At 37.6% G+C, this 18,070-nt stretch overlaps 1 long non-coding RNA gene across 1 annotated transcript in view; it reads right to left on the minus strand.

Annotated features, from left to right (window-relative positions):
* Positions 1–11,372: 11,372 nt before the first annotated feature.
* LOC129050428 (uncharacterized) overlaps positions 11,373–18,070 on the minus strand; it is a 45,352-nt gene continuing 38,654 nt past the window's right edge. The window contains exon 2 of the long non-coding RNA XR_008514066.2: positions 11,373–12,256. This is a non-coding gene — a long non-coding RNA (uncharacterized LOC129050428). The remainder of the gene's footprint in view (positions 12,257–18,070) is intronic.

Consider the following 18,070-nt stretch of genomic DNA (forward strand, 5'->3'; position numbering starts at 1 on the left):
CCACCAAAGCGGCTAACTCAAGTGAGCATGCCGGGAAGTCAACTAGTTGGTTCCAATTACCTTTCGATCATGAAGTGGAATTCTTCTCATGGGCATGAATATGTGTCACTTTAATGTGTCCCTTAAATTCACAGAGTGACTTCTATGGAATCATGCCCCATACAGGAATCCCTTTAATAACTCAGTTCTGCGTTGCCCACCTGCCGGAACATATCAATGCCACTGATCATAAGTGGGCAAAGACCTAAATATTAATGTTCTTGCTATTGTTCAACTATTTCATCTCTGCAAAAAAAAAAAAAAAAAGCATGAAATTATGACTACTGACCTGCTTTGTTCTTATCTTCAATCAGGGTTTTTCCATCAGTTGGTCACAGTGTGGCAGCCTTCCAAACACGATATTGTCCATTCACTTTGGAACGACCATTTGTAAACGAAATAGGTTTGTGTTGGTCCATCAAGTGCTGTTTACAGTGTGTCCAGAATTGGTTCCTTCCGGTGGGTTCTTGGTGTTGCTGACTTGAAGAATGAGGCCACAGACCCTCATCGTGAGTGGTACAGTTCTTAAACATGGTGTGTCCGGAATTTGTTCCTTCAGATGTGTCCAAAGTTTCTTCTTTCTGGTGGATTCATGGTCTCACTGACTTCAGCAGTGAAACCGCAGACCTTCACAGTGAATGTTACAGCTCTTACACGTAGTGCTGACCCAAACAGCAAGCTGCAGCAAGATTTATTGCGAAGACCAAAAGAACAAAGCTTCCACAGAGTTGAAGGTAACCTCAGCGGCTTGTCAGGGCTGGCTCAGGTGGCCAGCTTTTATTCCCTTATTTGGCCCCACCCACATCCTGCTGATTGGTCCATTTTACAGAGGGCTGATTGGTCCATTTTACAGAGGGCTGATTGGTCCGTTTTTACAGAGTGCCGATTGGTGCATTTACAAACCTTTAGCTAGACACAGAGCGCTGATTGGTGCATTTACAATCCTTCAGCTAGACAGAAAAGTTCTCCAAGTTTCCACTCCACCCAGAAGCCCAGCTGGCTTCACCTCTCAATAGGGCACCACTCAGGTGGCAATAAAATCTGGCAGCTCCTTAGTGGTTCCAAATTTGGCCCTAGAGGAAAACAGGCTACATGTCCATGAATCTGATGAGTAGTGCCTTCTTGTATTCTTCTGAATGCATAAACCTATTTCAATCAGTTTCATTTTATTATGGAGCTCTTCTGGGCACTGTCTTCCTTGTTAGACCATTTCCCTGATGTTATCCAAGACATTACGGTATTTCAAGTTTCAAGATTATTTTATGCCCCTTATTCATAGAGAGTGGCTCCAATTGATGTCTAATATCAAGCCAATAATTGTCTCTCAAATGGTGTTAATGTATCATCATGTCTGGAAATTTTATGGCCCAAAATCCTAACAATCACTGGTGAGTGACACCAACAGGCTTTGGCCATAAACTCTAGTCTGCATGAATGCAAGTTGTAGATACTTCCAAAATTATATCTGAATGCAGATCATAAGGTTCCAAAGGGACTGTGTGAACCACCATTTTTGCAATTCATACATAGCCTACTATTGTTTGGTCCCCAATTTCAAATTTTTCCTTTCTGGGGTAATTTTATGGTTAAGAGCTAGCAATATTCTTGGATTGGAATATGCATCATCCAATATCCAAACAACCCAACCAGATGTTGTGCTTATTCCTTAATTACAGCGGGTAGACAGTGACAAGGGTATTGTTTGGATGTTTCACCCCTCCAAACCTCATGTTGATATTTGTTTCCCAGTGTTGGAGGTGGGGCCTAATGGCAGGTGTTCAGGCTATGGAGTGGATCCCTCATGAATAGATCAATGCCCTCCCTAGGGGTGAGTGAGTTCTCACTTTATTAGTTCCCAGGAAAACTAGTTGTTAGAAAGAGCTGGACATCTCCCCCGACTACCCCTTGGCTTCTCTGTTGCCATGTAATCTCTGCACACTCTGGTTCCAATTTGTCTTCCACCATGAATGGAAGCAGCCTCAAGCCCATACCCAGAAGCAAATGCTGGCACCATGCTTCCTGTATGTCTTGCAGAACTGTGAGCCAAATAAACCTCTTTTCTTTACAAATTACTCAACCTTAGGTATTCCTTTGTAGCAACACACACACACACACAAAAACACAGACAATATGTTATTTTTTATTGCCTGTGGTATGCCACAGGTGGCCCCTGCTAAAGTTATTCTTAAGAATTTCACGACTCAGGCAGGCCCTTTGATTTTTGGTGGATTTATCTACTATCCTATATTAGTCATGCATGCCATGACTATATTTAGTCAGTCCTACCTTCTTTGGTTTCAAATATTATCATGATATCATCAGTGTGTTTTATCGTCATGCTTAGGATCTGTATCAAGTCCCAGGTATCTTTTAGCCAAATTAAATGAGCAATCTTGTAAATTCCCATAACCCTGTAGCAAAACAATACATGCAAATTGGATCCTCATTTTCACATGAAGGAAAACTGTGATTGACTCTTTTCTGAGATTGGAAGTAAAAACAAATCTTAAAAATCAATCACTGAGGGCCAGGCATGGTGGTTCATGCTTGTAATCCAAACACTTTGGGAGGCCGAGGTGGGTGGATCACTTGAGGCCAGGAGTTTGAGACCAGCCTGGCCAACATGGTGAAGCCCTGTCTCTACTAAAATACAAAAATTAGCTGCATGTGGTAACAGGTACCTGAAATCCCTGCTACTTGAGAAGCTGAGGCAGGAGAATCACTTGAACTCAGGACGCAGAGGTTGCAGTGAGCCAAGGTTGCACCACTGCACTAGAGCCTGGGAGGCACAGCAAGACTCTTTCTCAAAAAAAAAAAAAAAAAAAATAAATAAATAAATAAAAATCGAGTACCAGTCTCTTTGGATGTGTATTTGTGGGTGTGTGTATGTGTGTGCACGTGCATGTGTGTGTTTCCATTGAAACCATATCAGTGACTGCTAATATTGTAGGTAGTATTGCCTTATTCAAGCCTTGATAATCTATTGTTAGTTTCCATGAGCCATCCAGTTTCTGGGAAACCATTCAGTATCCACATAGGGATACTGTATAGAGAATTTTTTGGTACCAGTTCTTCAACGGCTAAAATGACATTAATTAAAGTGGCATCTCTGCTGGGTGCGGTGGCTCACGCCTCTAATCCCAGCACTTTGGGAGGCTGGGGTGGGTGGATCACGAGATCAGGAGATCGAGACCATCCTGGCTAACATGACGAAGCCCTGTCTCTGCTAAAAATACAAAAAAAAAAAAAAAAATAGCCAGGTGTGGTGGCAGGCACCTATAGTCCCAGCTACTCGGAAGGCTGAGACAGGAGAATGGCGTGAACCCAGGAGGCGGAGCTTACAGTGAGCCGAGATTGCACCACTGCACTCTAGCCTGGGCAACAGAGTGAGACTCTGTCTCAAAAAAAAAAAAAAAAAAAAAAGTGGTAATCTCATTTTTTTCCACTAGTTTTTTATGCTTCCACATTTTTTACTCTTTCAAATTAACTACCCATGTGAGTTTAGACAGTTTTATTAGTTCCCATTTAGAAAATCTGACTAATACTGACTGATGGGAGAACTTACATGCCTTCTGTATTACAATTCTAGATAGGGTAACTATCCTTTCAGTCAGATATGTTATTCCCATCAATATTACATTCAGGTAAAGGAGATACAACCAGTTTTTCACATACAATCTGTTCATACTTCAATTTTATTCAAACTTTTAACTTAACAGTATCAACTGCTGCATCCCCATATTTTCCCTAACTTTAACTTCTTGTGATAGTTTAACCATTGGTTTTGAAATCACAGTGCAGTAGGCTTTTGTGTCAAGGAGCCCCCAAATGAGCTCTTCTCCACCCCTTGGCCATTTTACCCACGCATGGGTATATGGCTCCAATCCAAACCACAAGAGAGCTCCTCTACCCACATGAACACTAACACTAGCATGGGCAGCAGACTGGAAACCTTGCAAGTGCATTATACCAGAGAAGGAACTTGTGTTGACTCACTCATACCCAGAGATCTAAGTGGCTTCAGCAGGGTGCTATAGTGAGAGCAAAGCCATTATGGGACTGTATTCTTTCCTGGGAACCACAGCTCCCATATATCCACATCCTGGATCTCCCACTGACATACTTCAGTGTCCACAGAGAGGACCTTAGTGGGCACAGCACTAACTGGACCCAAAGGTGCTGTAATTACTGTGCTAACCCCAGTAATCTAGCTCATAGGGAGCACTACTCATGAGGGAAAGGATGGCACAATGAGTCAAAAAGATGGCCCCTGAGACAAAGAAAATCACAGTACACACTTTCCAGAGCATGAGCACTCCCTGTCTGGGTCTGTGGAAAGCGACTCCACTCCCAGTCATAGCACAAAGTCTGTTCTTGGCCTCACTGGCCGAGAGTGAGATCCCCTCCCACCAGCAGAGGACTCTTTGCTCAGGCTCATATATGGAGCAGGGTCCCTCCTCCTGCTCTGCACACTGCTGCACCTGAAGCTACTTCTGTGCTGCTGGAGGCTGGGACAAGCAAGCCAGAGGGTTGCCTGTCTAGGGCTGTGAGTGGTGACTGCATCTCCACTGGCAGCATGGTGTCCATGCTCAGGATAACGCGTGAAGAACAGAGCCCCTCTCTGCTGTGTGTGGTGCTGTAGTGCTGTTGCCACCAACAGCAGATTAACTTGAGAGCTGAACGTCTGGGGTTGTGGATGGTGGTCCCACATCACAGCCACTGCCAACACCAAGGCCACTCAAGACCCAAAGCATTTTCCCACCAGTGCTATTGACATTGCTCACACCACACCAACTTCCCAGAGACTCCAGAACCTGCTTATCTGCCAAGCCAATTGTCGCTACTGCCAGCACCCAAGCAAGACACCAGGAGGCTGAAGAATTGGCCATCCTGGTCCTATTAATACCAGTGTGAGTGTACCCAGTCCTGGTGCCCAAGAACAAGCATTTCAGCCCAGTGCATGAAGACTGGCCCACCTGGCATCCTTGTTCCAACTCTCCACCCATGAGGCCAAGAAGAGACTTTGTACTATGACTGCAGGTGGAGTCAATTTTCACAGACCCAGACAGAGAGTGCTCATGCTCTGGAAAGTATGTACTATGATTTCCATTGTCTCAGGAGCCACCTTTTTGATGCACTGTGCCATCCTTTCCTCCAGGAGTAGTGCTCCCTATGAGTTAGATTACTGGGGACAGCACAGTGATAACTAACACTGATAATCACACCCTAAGTCACCAAGGAAATCACATATACCACCGATGCTGCTTACTGCCTAATAAATTATATGGAGACTACACTACAGTGTATACCTGGAATCAAATCCAAAGAGCCTACCCAACCAACACCATTGGTACATCTTCAGGAAAAAGTTCTTGCTTATGAAGGCATATTCAAAAACTTGAAAGAAGTGACGATTACACCAGTTGCACAGATATCAATGTAAAAACATATGAAACATGAAAAACCTAGAAAATTTCCATTTAACCCTCCAAAGGAACACAGTAATTCTCCAGCAACAGATGCCAATCAAAAAGAAATTCACAAAATCCTAAACAAAAAAATAAAAAATTATGATAATAAAGAAGTTCAATGAAATACAAGAGAATTCCATAAAAACAATACAAAGAAATTGCAAAAAAATCAGGATATGCATAGAACATTATCATAGAGATAGATATCATGAAAAAGAAGCAAACAAATTCTGGGACTGAAGAATTCCTTAATTCTTTGTTGCCTGGGCAACAAAGCAAGACTCCATCTCAAAAAAAATTTTTAAAAAGAAATGTGCAAGGGAGTCCTAAACTTGGAAGTAAAAGGACAGCAGTTAGCATCATGAAAACACATGAAAATATAAAACTTACTGGTAAAGCAAATGCACAAATGAGGAAAAGAAATTATGCAAACTACCAAAGACTATCAGCAAACAAAAAGGACAATGAATAATAGAAAAGGAAAGAAACAAAAAATACAGAAAACAAATGGGAAAAAAGTAGCTTTGTAACAGGAACAAAACCTCATGTCAATAATATCCTTAAATTTAAATGGATTAAATTCTCCACTTAAAAATATAGTCTGGCTGAATGGATTTTTAAAAAAGTTCCAATATATGCTGCCTATAATCAATATTGTGAAAATGGTCATACTGCCCAAGGTAATTTATAGATTCAGTGCCATCCCCATCAAGCTACCAATGACTTTCTTCACAGAATTGGAAAAAACTACTTTAAAGTTCATATGGAACCAAAAAAGAGCCCGCATCGCAAAGTCAATCCTAAGCCAAAAGAACAAAGCTGGAGGCATCACACTACCTGACTTCAAACTATACTACAAGGCTACAGTAACCAAAACAGCATGGTACTGGTACCAAAACAGAGATATAGATCAATGGAACAGAACAGAGCACTCAGAAATAACACCGCATATCTACAACTATCTGATCTTTGACAAACCTGAGAAAAACAAGCAATGGGGAAAGGATTCCCTATTTAATAAATGGTGCTGGGAAAACTGGCTAGCCTTATGTAGAAAGCTGAAACTGGATCCCTTCCTTACACCTTATACAAAAATCAATTCAAGATGGATTCAAGACTTAAATGTTAGACCTAAAACCATAAAAACCCTAGAAGAAAACCTAGGCATTACCATTCAGGACATAGGCATGGGCAAGGACTTCATGTCTAAAACACCAAAAGCAATGGCAACAAAAGCCAAAATTGACAAATGGGATCTAATTAAACTAAAGAGCTTCTGCACAGCAAAGGAAACTACCATCAGAGTGAAAAGGCAACCTACACAATGGGAGAAAATTTTTGCAACTTACTCATCTGACAAAGGGCTAATATCCAGAATCTACAATGAACTCAAACAAATTTACAAGAAAAAAACAACCCCATCAAAAAGTGGGCAAAGGACATGAACAGACACTTCTCAAAAGAAGATATTTATGCAGCCAAAAGACACATGAAAAAATGCTCATCATCGCTGGCCATCAGAGAAATGCAAATCAAAACCACAACGAGATACCATCTCACACCAGTTAGAATGGCAATCATTAAAAAGTCAGGAAACAACAGGTGCTGGAGAGGATGTGGAGAAATAGGAACACTTTTACACTGTTGGTGGGACTGTAAACTAGTTCAACCATTGTGGAAGTCAGTCTGGCAATTCCTCAGGGATCTAGAACTAGAAATACCATTTGACCCAGCCATCCCATTACTGGGTATATACCCAAAGGACTATAAATCATGCTGCTATAAAGACACATGCACACGTATGTTTATTGTGGCACTATTCACAATAGCAAAGACTTGGAACCAACCCAAATGTCCAACAATGATAGACTGGATTAAGAAAATGTGGCCCATATACACCATGGAATACTATGCAGCCATGAAAAATGAAGAGTTCATGTCCTTTGTAGGGACATGGATGAAATTGGAAATCATCATTCTCAGTAAACTATCGCAAGAACAAAAAACCAAACACCGCATATTCTCACTCATAGGTGGGAATTGAACAATGAGAACACATGGACACAGGAAGGGGAACATCACACTCTGGGGTCTGTTGTGGGGTGGGAGGAGGGGGGAGGGATAGCATTGAGAGATATACCTAATGCTAGATGACGAGTTAGTGGGTGCAGCACACCAGCATGGCACATGTATACATATGTAACTTACCTGCACATTGCGCACATGTACCCTAAAACCTAAAGTATAATAATAAATAAATTAATTAATTAATTAATAAAAAAAAGAAATGCACTATACCTCTAAAGACATAAATAAACTGAAAGTAAAGGCATGTAATAAGATGTCCCACGCAAATGGAAACCAAAAGCCAGCAGGAATAACTATCCTTAGATAAACAGACTTTAAGTCAAAAACAGTAAACACACACACAAACATACCCACACAAAATGTCATTATATAATTAAAGAATCAATCCATTAAGAGGATATAACAATTCTAAATATATTGAACACAACACTGGAATACTCAGATTCATAAAGCAAATATTACTAGAACTAGATCTAAAAAGATATATAGACTCCAATAAAATAATATTGGGGCACTTTTAACTCATTCTCAGCATTAGGCAGAAAATCAAGAATGAAACATCAGACATAAACTGGACTTTAGTCCAAATATACCTTACAGACATATACAGAACATTTTATCCAAAAAAAATGCAGAATATACATTCTTATAACTAGAGCATGGACAATTCTCCAGGATTGATCAAATATGCTCCTCCATACTATAGTGTTAAAAATCAAGGAGACTGCTCCTGAGTTAGTCATATCACAATTCATTTTAATAAAAGTTCTTCAAAAAGTTAGTTATATTGAGGTACAAAATGAGACAAATTCTTTATACTGTAGCCTTTCCTTTCAGTTCTTTCTTAGGTTTGCTCCCTATCCCCAATCTGGACTACCATCTTGGTAATCAGAGGTCATAGAGGTGATATTTGCTGTTCCGGAACAGTTTTTCCTTGGAAGCAACAATAAAGCTAGTGGCAATAGCTAGGACTGGCCACAATCCAAGCTTGGTGCAGGTCCAGGATCTGCTGAAACACTCCTCTTTAATTTTAGCTATCATAGATAAAAATGGCCACATAATTGTATATGTAGCCTGTATTTTCATTACTCTACATTTCTCTAGGGATCCAGTGAGCCAACTCTTAAATAGTTGGTTGTATCATTTCTAAATCTTCTTGGTAAAAGTTTACCTCCAATTACCAATCACAATGTAGCTTCTGTATCTTACAGTGGGTGACGTGATAGCCATCCATGCATCAGAAGTGTTTAATTTCCTGACCTGTTATTTTTCCTTTAACCAAAAAAAAAAAAAAAAAAAGAAGAAGAAGAAGAATACATCCATCATGTTTCAGTGGGTCAGAGTCAGCCTTGAGACTTCCCCATATGGAACCATCTCGTGAACTGGGTTACCAAGACCAACCTCGGGCTCTATGATTCACTAGAAGAACTCACAGAACTCAGAAAAGCTGTTATACTCACAGTTATGGTTTACTACAGTGAAAGGAAACATCAAAATCAGCCAAAAGAAACGCACATGGAACAAAGTCCAAGATAAACCAGATGGAAGCTGCCAGTTGTCCTCACCCAGTGGAGTCTCATGGTTGTACTTTATTCTCCCAGCAACAACATGTGATAACACATGTGACATGTTGTCACTGAGAAACACTCATGTAAGTTCAAGTCAAGGATTTTTATTGAGGGTCACTTCCATTGGCATGAGGGACCTGCATGAGTAATCATGGCTACTCAAACTACAGCTGCCCAGAGCACAATAAGACATTCACCATAAATCATGTTGTTAGCCTAACCAATCTGATCAAACTAGTATCGTGTGGTCTGAGGACTCAGGCATTACAAAAACACTCCTATCAGCCAGGCGCGGTGGCTCAGGCCTGTAATCCCAGCATGTTGGGAGGCCGAGGCGGGTGGATCACAAGGTCAGGAGATCAAGACCATCCTGGCAAACACGGTGAAACCCCGTCTGTACTACAAAATACAAAAAATTAGCCAGGCATGGTGGCAGGTGCCTGTAGTCCCAGCTACTTGGGAGGCTGAGGCAGGAGAACGGTGTGAACCCGGGAGGTAGAGCTTGCAGTAAGCCCAGATAGCGCCACTGCACTCCAGCCTGGGCGACACAGTGAGACTCCATCTCAAAAAAAAAAAAAAAAAAGAAAAAGAAAAAAGAAAAAAAGAAAAACACTCTTATTAGGCAGAGCACTGTAAAGACTTAGAGAGCTCATCTCCCATGATCAGGCTGTGGGGCAGTTCAGAAGCCTAGCCTTTCTTGGAAATATTCAGAGTTGAGCAGCCCAGGCATAATGGGTTAACCTTTTCGTGCATACACCCTAATAGTTTTATGAATGCATCATTACCTCAATATAAAAATCAGACCTTACAGAAATGTAAAAGTAAAGAAAATTGCACAGCAGCTTTTCTCGTGAACATACAAGCAAAAATATTTAATAAAATATTACTTAATTTAATTTATAAATATTTCAAATTTCTAACATACTAGGACTAAGTAGGATTTACCTCCAAAATGTAAGGTGATTTTCACACCTAAAAATAAATAAATGTAATTTACCACATAATAATAATATATAATGAATGAAAAAATAGCATCGTATCAGTAAATATGGAAAATTTATTTGACATATCCAAAGTCATTTTTGATCTAACCTGGTAACAAGTTAGGAGTAAAAGAGGACTTCTTTAACCTGATAAAAACCACCTATGAAAAACCTGCTGATAGCATCATACCTAATAAAGACTTAATGTTTTCCCCTTAAGATGAGAAATACAACAAGGATGTCCTCTCTCTCCTACAGTTAGTCTACAATGTAGTCAAGGTCCTAGTCACTGCAATCAAGCAAAAAAAAAAGTCATAATGATTAGAATATAAGGGGTAAAACTGCCTTTATGTTTACATAAAATGTTTATCTCTATAGAGAATCTTCCTCTAAGGAATGTACAAAAACGAATAAAATTAATAAGTGAGTTTAACAAGGCCACATAATCCAAAAATGTATAAAAATAAAGTTTATATACATACATTACCATTGAAAAATTGGAAAGTATAATTTAAATATAATTTAGAATGGCATTAAATATATATGTATATATTTAAAATCCTTAATAGCAAATTTAACAAGGTATGTGCAAGAGTTCTGTGCTGAAAACTGCAACACATTGCTGAGATAAACTAAGAATTACCTACATAAGTTAATGGATGTGAAGACTAAGTTTTACTAAAATGTCACTTCTTGGAAATAGATCTGTAGATACAATATAATGCAAAGTAAATTCCAACAACTTCTTTTTTAGTAGAAATTATCAACCAATTAAATAGTTCTAAAACTTTTATAGAAATACTAATTTATACTGATAACCAAATACTTTCAAAAAAGCTACAGCAACTGAGAGAACCTGTCACTTGCTACAGGACAGAGAAAAAGATCAATGAGTCAGAAAAGTAAATTTAACAATATGGTCAAGTGATTTTTAAAAGAAGTGCCAAGTTAACTTAATAGGGTAAGGATTATCTTCTCAAATAATTTTGGAAAAAGAGCAATAAATAAGGCTTAAACTACTTTTCGTAGCATACACACATGAGATAATATATACGCTAGCCCTAAATGTGAGAAACTATAAATTCTTGAGAAAAAAGTAGGAGTAAAGCATTATGATACCAAAGGAAATAAAGTTTTCATAGAGAGGGAACAAAAATGCCAGGCATTAAAGAAAAATAAAAGATAGCATTGACTTCATCAAATTAAGAAAAAAGATTTTCAAATGAGTTAACTTTTTCATTGATCCTTTTCTGTTTAGAAAAGATCTTTTAGTTTTCCTTCATCTGAGAATGTCTTTTCTCTTCTTTCCTAAAATGTATTTTCAATAGACAGAAGGTTTGGAGGGACAGTCCTTTTCATTCAGAACTTGAAAATTGTTGTGCCACTTCCTTCTGGCCCCCATGGTTTCTGATGAGAATTACACTGATTTTCAAATTGCTTTTTTCCCTACAGGTAAGGTGTTGTTTCTCTCCAACTGCTTTCAAAGCTTTTTCTTTGTGATTTAGTTTTCTGAATTTTGATTAGGATGTATCTTGTTTTCCATTTTCTTAGTTTTATCTCATTTGAGACGCGTTCAGATTCCTAAATATGTAATCTTTAGTCTTTTGTCAAATTTTGGAAGTCTTCAGCCACTATTTCTCTGAATAGTTTTCTAGCCCTCCCAATGTTCTCCTCTCTTTCTGAGACTTCTGTGATGTAGAGATTAGATCTTTCCTCATAGTGCCACAGATCCTTAAGGCTCTATTCACCCACTTACTTATTTTTCTGGTCTAATTCCTCTCTGTTGTTAAAATTGAGTAATTTCTGTTGTTCTTTCTTCAACTTCACTGATTCTTTACTCTATTTCCTCCATTTTTTCCCACTGAACACATCCGGTGAACTCTGTTCTTCAACTTTACTAAATTCTATTAGAGATAAGAACTATTGGGTAGTTCCCATAGGATTTTCTACATACAGAATCATGCTGTCTTTGAGTAAGTCCAACATTAGTTCTTCCTTTCTTATTCATATAGCTTTTTTTCCCCTTTTTCTGATGTTACTGTACCAGCAGGAACCTCCAGTATAATGTTGAGTAGAAATGGTAAAAGTAACCATCCTTGTCTTATTCCTGAAATTATAAAGAAAGATTTCAGACTTAATTTATCATTAAGTATGACTTTAGCTCTGGGTGTTTCTTAGGTTTCTTTTATCAGTTGGAGGAATTTAGTTTTCATCCTGAGTTTGATCATTTTTATCATGCATGGATGTTGAATTTTGTCAAAAAAATTGTATACATCTTTTAAAGATATTATATAGGCCGTGCAAGTGGCTCACACCTGTAATCCCAGCACTTTGGGAGGCCGAGGTAGGCAGATCACTTCAACCCAGGGGTTTGAGACCAGCCTGGTCAACATGGTGAAACCCCGTCTCTACTAAAATTATAAAAATTAGCTGAGCATGGGGGCATGTGCCTGTAATCCTAGCTACTCAGGAGGCTAAGGCAGGGGAATCACTTGAACCCGGGAGGCAAAGGTTGCAGTGACCCAAAATGGAGCCATGGCACTCCAACCCGGGCAACAAAGCGAGACTGTCAAAAAATAAAAAAAATTAAAATTAAAATTAAAAAAAGAAATAAAGAGAGAAAGAAAAGAAAGATAAAGACATTATGCATTTTTTCCCTTTGTTCTCTAAATAAGATGAATCATATTGATTGATTTTTTAAATATTACATCTATCTTGCATAATCTTCACTGGTTCATGATTTAGTTTTGGTTTTTTTTTTTCTTTTTTGTTTGAGATGGAATTTGGCTCTTGTTGCCCAGGCTGGGTGGCAATGGCACAATCTCGGCTCACCACAACCTCTACCTCCTGGGTTCAAGTGATTCTCCTGCCTCAGCCTCCTGAGTAGCTGGGATTACAGGCATGTCCCACCACGCCCAGCTAATTTTGTATTTCTAGTAGAGACAGGGTTTCTCCACATTGGTCAGGTCTGTCTCGCACTCCCAACCTCAGGTGATCTGCCTGCCTCAGCCTCCCAAAGTGCTGGGATTACAGGCATGAGTCACTGCGCTTGGCTGATTTAATATCTTTTTAATAAATTGATGGATTTAATATGCTAATACTTTGTTGAAATTTTTATATTCATGGTCATGAGGAAATTAGTCTCAATTTTTCAACAATGTCTTTATTTGATTTTGTTATCAGACTAATTCTAGTATAAAAATAAGTTGGAAAAGCTCTCTTTCCTTTATAATAAGAATTTGTATAGGATTGATATACTATCTTTCTTAAATTTTATGAAATTCACCAGGGAAGCTATCTCAGTTGGGATTTTTTTTTATGTTAGCGAGAAGGTTTATAATAAAATATCTTTTAAAATGATCTATAAAATTCATGGATTTATAACTAAGCAAATCATTAAAAGAAGATATGCAAATTATCAATTTTATAAATGAAAGATTACATATTACCAAACATCCTTAACACATTAAAAGAATAACACAGGAATATTTTGAAAACCTTAATGCCAGTAAATTTGACAACACACATAAAATGGACAAATTCATCAATTTAGTAGCATCACTAGGGAAATGGGTCATATAACAAGCCCAGTGGGTTACCATCTATATAAACAGAAGACAAGGCTAATATTCCTTTTTGTAGGTACTATCTAACTTTACTCCTTTTCTTTAGGGCATTCCTTCAGAAATGAAGGCAGCTCCCCGATCTTTCTTGTAGAGAAATGATTATACAGAATAGCCTCAATTTATATACATCAGCTCCTTTATAAAGGGCACTTCTTCCTCTCCCCCACTGTCAGCCTAATTCCTCTTCTGACACCGTACTTTAAATCATACTCAATTATAAAATACTAGATGCTTTCTTCATAATTTTAGGAGTAAGACAAGGATGTTCACTTTTACCATTTCTACTCAACATTATACTGGAGATTCCAGCTGGTACAATAAGGTTAGAAAAAAGAAAAAAAATCTATATGAATAAGAAAGGAAGAGCTAATGCTGTACTTAGTCAAAGACAGCATAATTCTGTACATAGAAAATTGTATAGGAACTACCCAATAGTTCTTATATATAATAAGTGAATTTAGCAAAGTTGTAGAACAGAGTTCGCCGATGTGTTGAACGGAAAAAATGGAGGCAAGAGAAAAGAATCAGTGAAGTTGAAGAAAGAACAACAGAAATTACTCAATTTTAATAGCAGAGAAGAAATACACCAGACAAATAAGTAAATGAGTGAATAGAGTCTTAAAGATCTGTGACACTATGAAGAAAGATCTAATCTTTACACCATAAAAATCTCAGAAAGAGAGGAGAACGTTGGCAGGGCTAGTAAACCATTCAAAGAAATAGTGGCTGAAGACTTCCAAAATTTGACAAAAGACTTAAGCATACATATTTAAGAAGCTGCATGAGTCTCGAACAGGATATAACTAAGAAAATGGAAAACAAGATACATCCTAGTCCAACTTCAGAAAACTGAATCACAAAGAAAAAGCTTTGAAAGCAGTTGGAGAGAAACAACACCTTACCTGTAGGAAAAAAACAATTTGAAAATCAGTGGAATTCTCATCAGAAACCATGGGGGCCAGACGGAAATGGCACGACAATTTTCAGGTTCTGAATGAAAAGGACTGTCATGTCAAACTTCTGTCTACCGAAAACACATTTTAGGAAAGAAGAGAGAATCAAGAAATTCTCAGATGAAGGAAAACTAAGATACGCTTTATCTAAGATTTGCCATTACCAGATGTACTCTTAGAAAGGGCTAATGGACATTCTCTAAACAGAAAAAAAGCAATGAAAAATAAAATTCTTGAAATGCAGTAAAAAGAAAGAACACAATAAGCAAAAATATTAGTAAATAGGACAGACTTTTTTGTCTGTTGAGTCTCTTAAATTATGTTTCATGCTAGAAGCAAAAATGGTAACATTTCTGGTGCAGCTATAAATGTAGGTAGAGGGAATATTTTAAATTATTTTATTGTAAACGAAGCATAACAGAGGGAGGTAAGGACAGGGAATGTTTCTACACTTCATTTGAACTGGTAAAATGGCAAGGCCACTAGACTGTGGTAAATTATGAAATATAACAAAATACCTAGAACAACCCCTAAAAATGCTATACAAAGGGATAGCCACACTCAAAAGTACTGCAGATAATTAAAAAAAAATTAAGTGTTCAGATAACCAATAGGAAAACATGTAAAGGGAAAAAGAAGTAATCAAAAATGCAGAAAAAGTAAGACAGTGGACCTAAGCCCTAATATATCACTAATTAGACTACATTTAAATGTTCTAAATACAGCAATAGTATCACAAAGTACTTCAGCAGAATAGATTTAGAAACACAACCCAATTATGGGTTGTCAAAAAGAAATTGACTTCAAATAAAATAATGAGTGTTTATATATGTATATGTATATGTACATGTATATCTCATATATCATATCCTTGGTCATAAAGCCACAAAAAAATTATAAGATTGAAAAATTACAGAGTGTGTTCTTCATCCACAGTAGAATCAAATTATAAATTAACAGATTATAAAGACAACAGCAAAATCTCCAAGCATTTATAAACCAAAAGCTACACAACTGCAAATAATCCATGAATCATAAAGGAAGACACAAAAGAAATTTTAAAAAATACATTGAACTGAATAAAAATTTTAAAATACCACGACTAAAATGTATGGTATACAGCTAGAGAATTACTGAAATAGAAATGTATAATACTATACATATACAATAAAAAAGTGCAGAAGTCTTAATAACCTAGGCTACCACCTCCAGAACCTAAAAAAGAGAACAAAATAAGTCCAGAGCCAGCAGAAGAAAGTGAACAAGGAGTAGGAAAAAAATGAAATTCAAATCAGATAAAAAATATTAAAAAACCAATAAAGCATACAGTTGTATTTTAAACACATTAATCATACTGACAATCTTCTAGCAAGACTGGTAAAAAACAAAAGAGGAAAAATGCAAATTTCAAATAGTACTGCAGACCCTGCAGACATAAAAATGACATAAGTGTATATTACAAATAGCTCTACACACATAAATTTTACAACTTACATGAGATGGAACAGTCCCTCAAAAAGTAGAAAATACTACAAGGTACACAATATGAAATAGATGGTTTGAATAATCCTGTAACCATTAAGAAAATAGGACTCATAATTTCCAAATTCTCCCCAGAGAAATCTCTGGGCCCAGAAGATTACACTAGATAATTCTATCAAACCTTTAGAGAAGAATTAATATGAACTCCCTAATAATTCCCAGGAAACAGAAGAGGAGAAAACACTTTACAATTTTATGAAGCTATTATTACACTGATACAAAAACCAGGCAAAGGCAATACCAGTTAATTTTGTAAAAAGCAAGAAAACCACAGATCAATATCCCTCATGAATATAGATACAAAATTATTCAAAATATAATAGCCAATAAAGTTCAGCCAAAAAAATTAAACAAATTATACATCGTGACCAAGTGAAATTTATTTTACAGATACAAAGCTGGTTTAATACTTGAAAAGTAATTAAAGCAATTGACCACATAAAGCAGCTAAAGAAGAAAAATTGCATGGTCATATAAATTAATGAAGAAAAGTGATGAAATTCAACATCTAGAAAACTAACCAAGCAGAGATGTTAGTGTCCACCAAGAAAAAGAACACAGACATTACAAAATTAGTCTAGAAAACTCATGAAACAAACAAAGACCAACAATAAATAGTAGCAACAACAAGCAGTTTATTTATTTTTCCTTTATTTCATTTTATTTTTCATTTCTTTCATTTTTTTTCCTACTTCTTGTTCACTATAAATGGGTACATGTGCAGGTTTGCTACACAGGTAAATTGCATGTTGTCATCCATGGCATGACCACAGTAAATGATAGGTAGTTTTTTTTCGTTTTTTGTTTTGTTTTGTTTTGGAGATGGAATCTTGCTCTGTCACCCAGACTGGAGTGCAGTGGTGTGATATGGGCTCACTGCAACCTCCACCGCCTGGGTTCCAGTAATTCTCCTGCCTCAGCCTCCCAAGTAGCTGGGACTACAGGCACACGCTGCCACGTTCAGCTAATTTTTGTATTTTAGTAAAGACGGGGTTTCACCCTGTTGCCCAGGCTGGTCTCGAACTCCTGAGCTCAGGCAATCCACCTGCCTCGGCCTCCCAAAGTGCTGGGATTATAGGCGTGAGCCACCGTGCCCAGCCAGGTAGTTTTTAGATCCTCACCCTCCTCTCTCAAACAATCCTTGGTATCTGTTGTTTCCTTGTTTGTGTACTCAATGGCTAGCTTCCACTTATATGGGAGAACACACAGTATTTGGTTTTCTGTTCCTGTGTCAGTTCACTTAGGATAATGGCCTCCAGTTGCACCCATGTTGCTGCAATGGGCATGATTTTGTTCTTTTTTATGATTGCAAAGTATTCCATGATGTATATGGATCACATTTTCTTTATCCAGTCCACCATTGATGGGCACCTTGGTTAATTCCATGCCTGCACTATTGTGACCGATGCTGTGATGACACACATGTGCATGTGTCTTTATGGTAGAATGATTTGTATTCCTTTGTGTATATACCCAGTAATACGATAGATGGATTGAATGGTAGTTCTGTTTTAAGTTATTTGAGAAATCTCCAAACTGCTTTCCACAATGGCTGGACTAATGTACATTCCCACCAGCTGTGTATAAGTGTTCCCTTTTCTCTGCAACCTCGCCAGCATCTGCTATTTTTCCATTATTAATAAAGCCATTTTGACAAGTGTGAGGTGGTATCTCATTGTTGTTTTGATTTTTTATTTCTCTAATGATTAGTATTAGTGATGTTGAGACTTTTTTCATATGTTTGTTGGTCACACGTATGTCTTCTTTTGAGAAAAATTTGTTTATGTCCTTTGCCCATTT

This window comes from Pongo abelii, chromosome 16 (genome assembly GCF_028885655.2).
Source record: "Pongo abelii isolate AG06213 chromosome 16, NHGRI_mPonAbe1-v2.0_pri, whole genome shotgun sequence".
Classification (NCBI taxonomy): Eukaryota; Metazoa; Chordata; class Mammalia; order Primates; family Hominidae; genus Pongo; species Pongo abelii.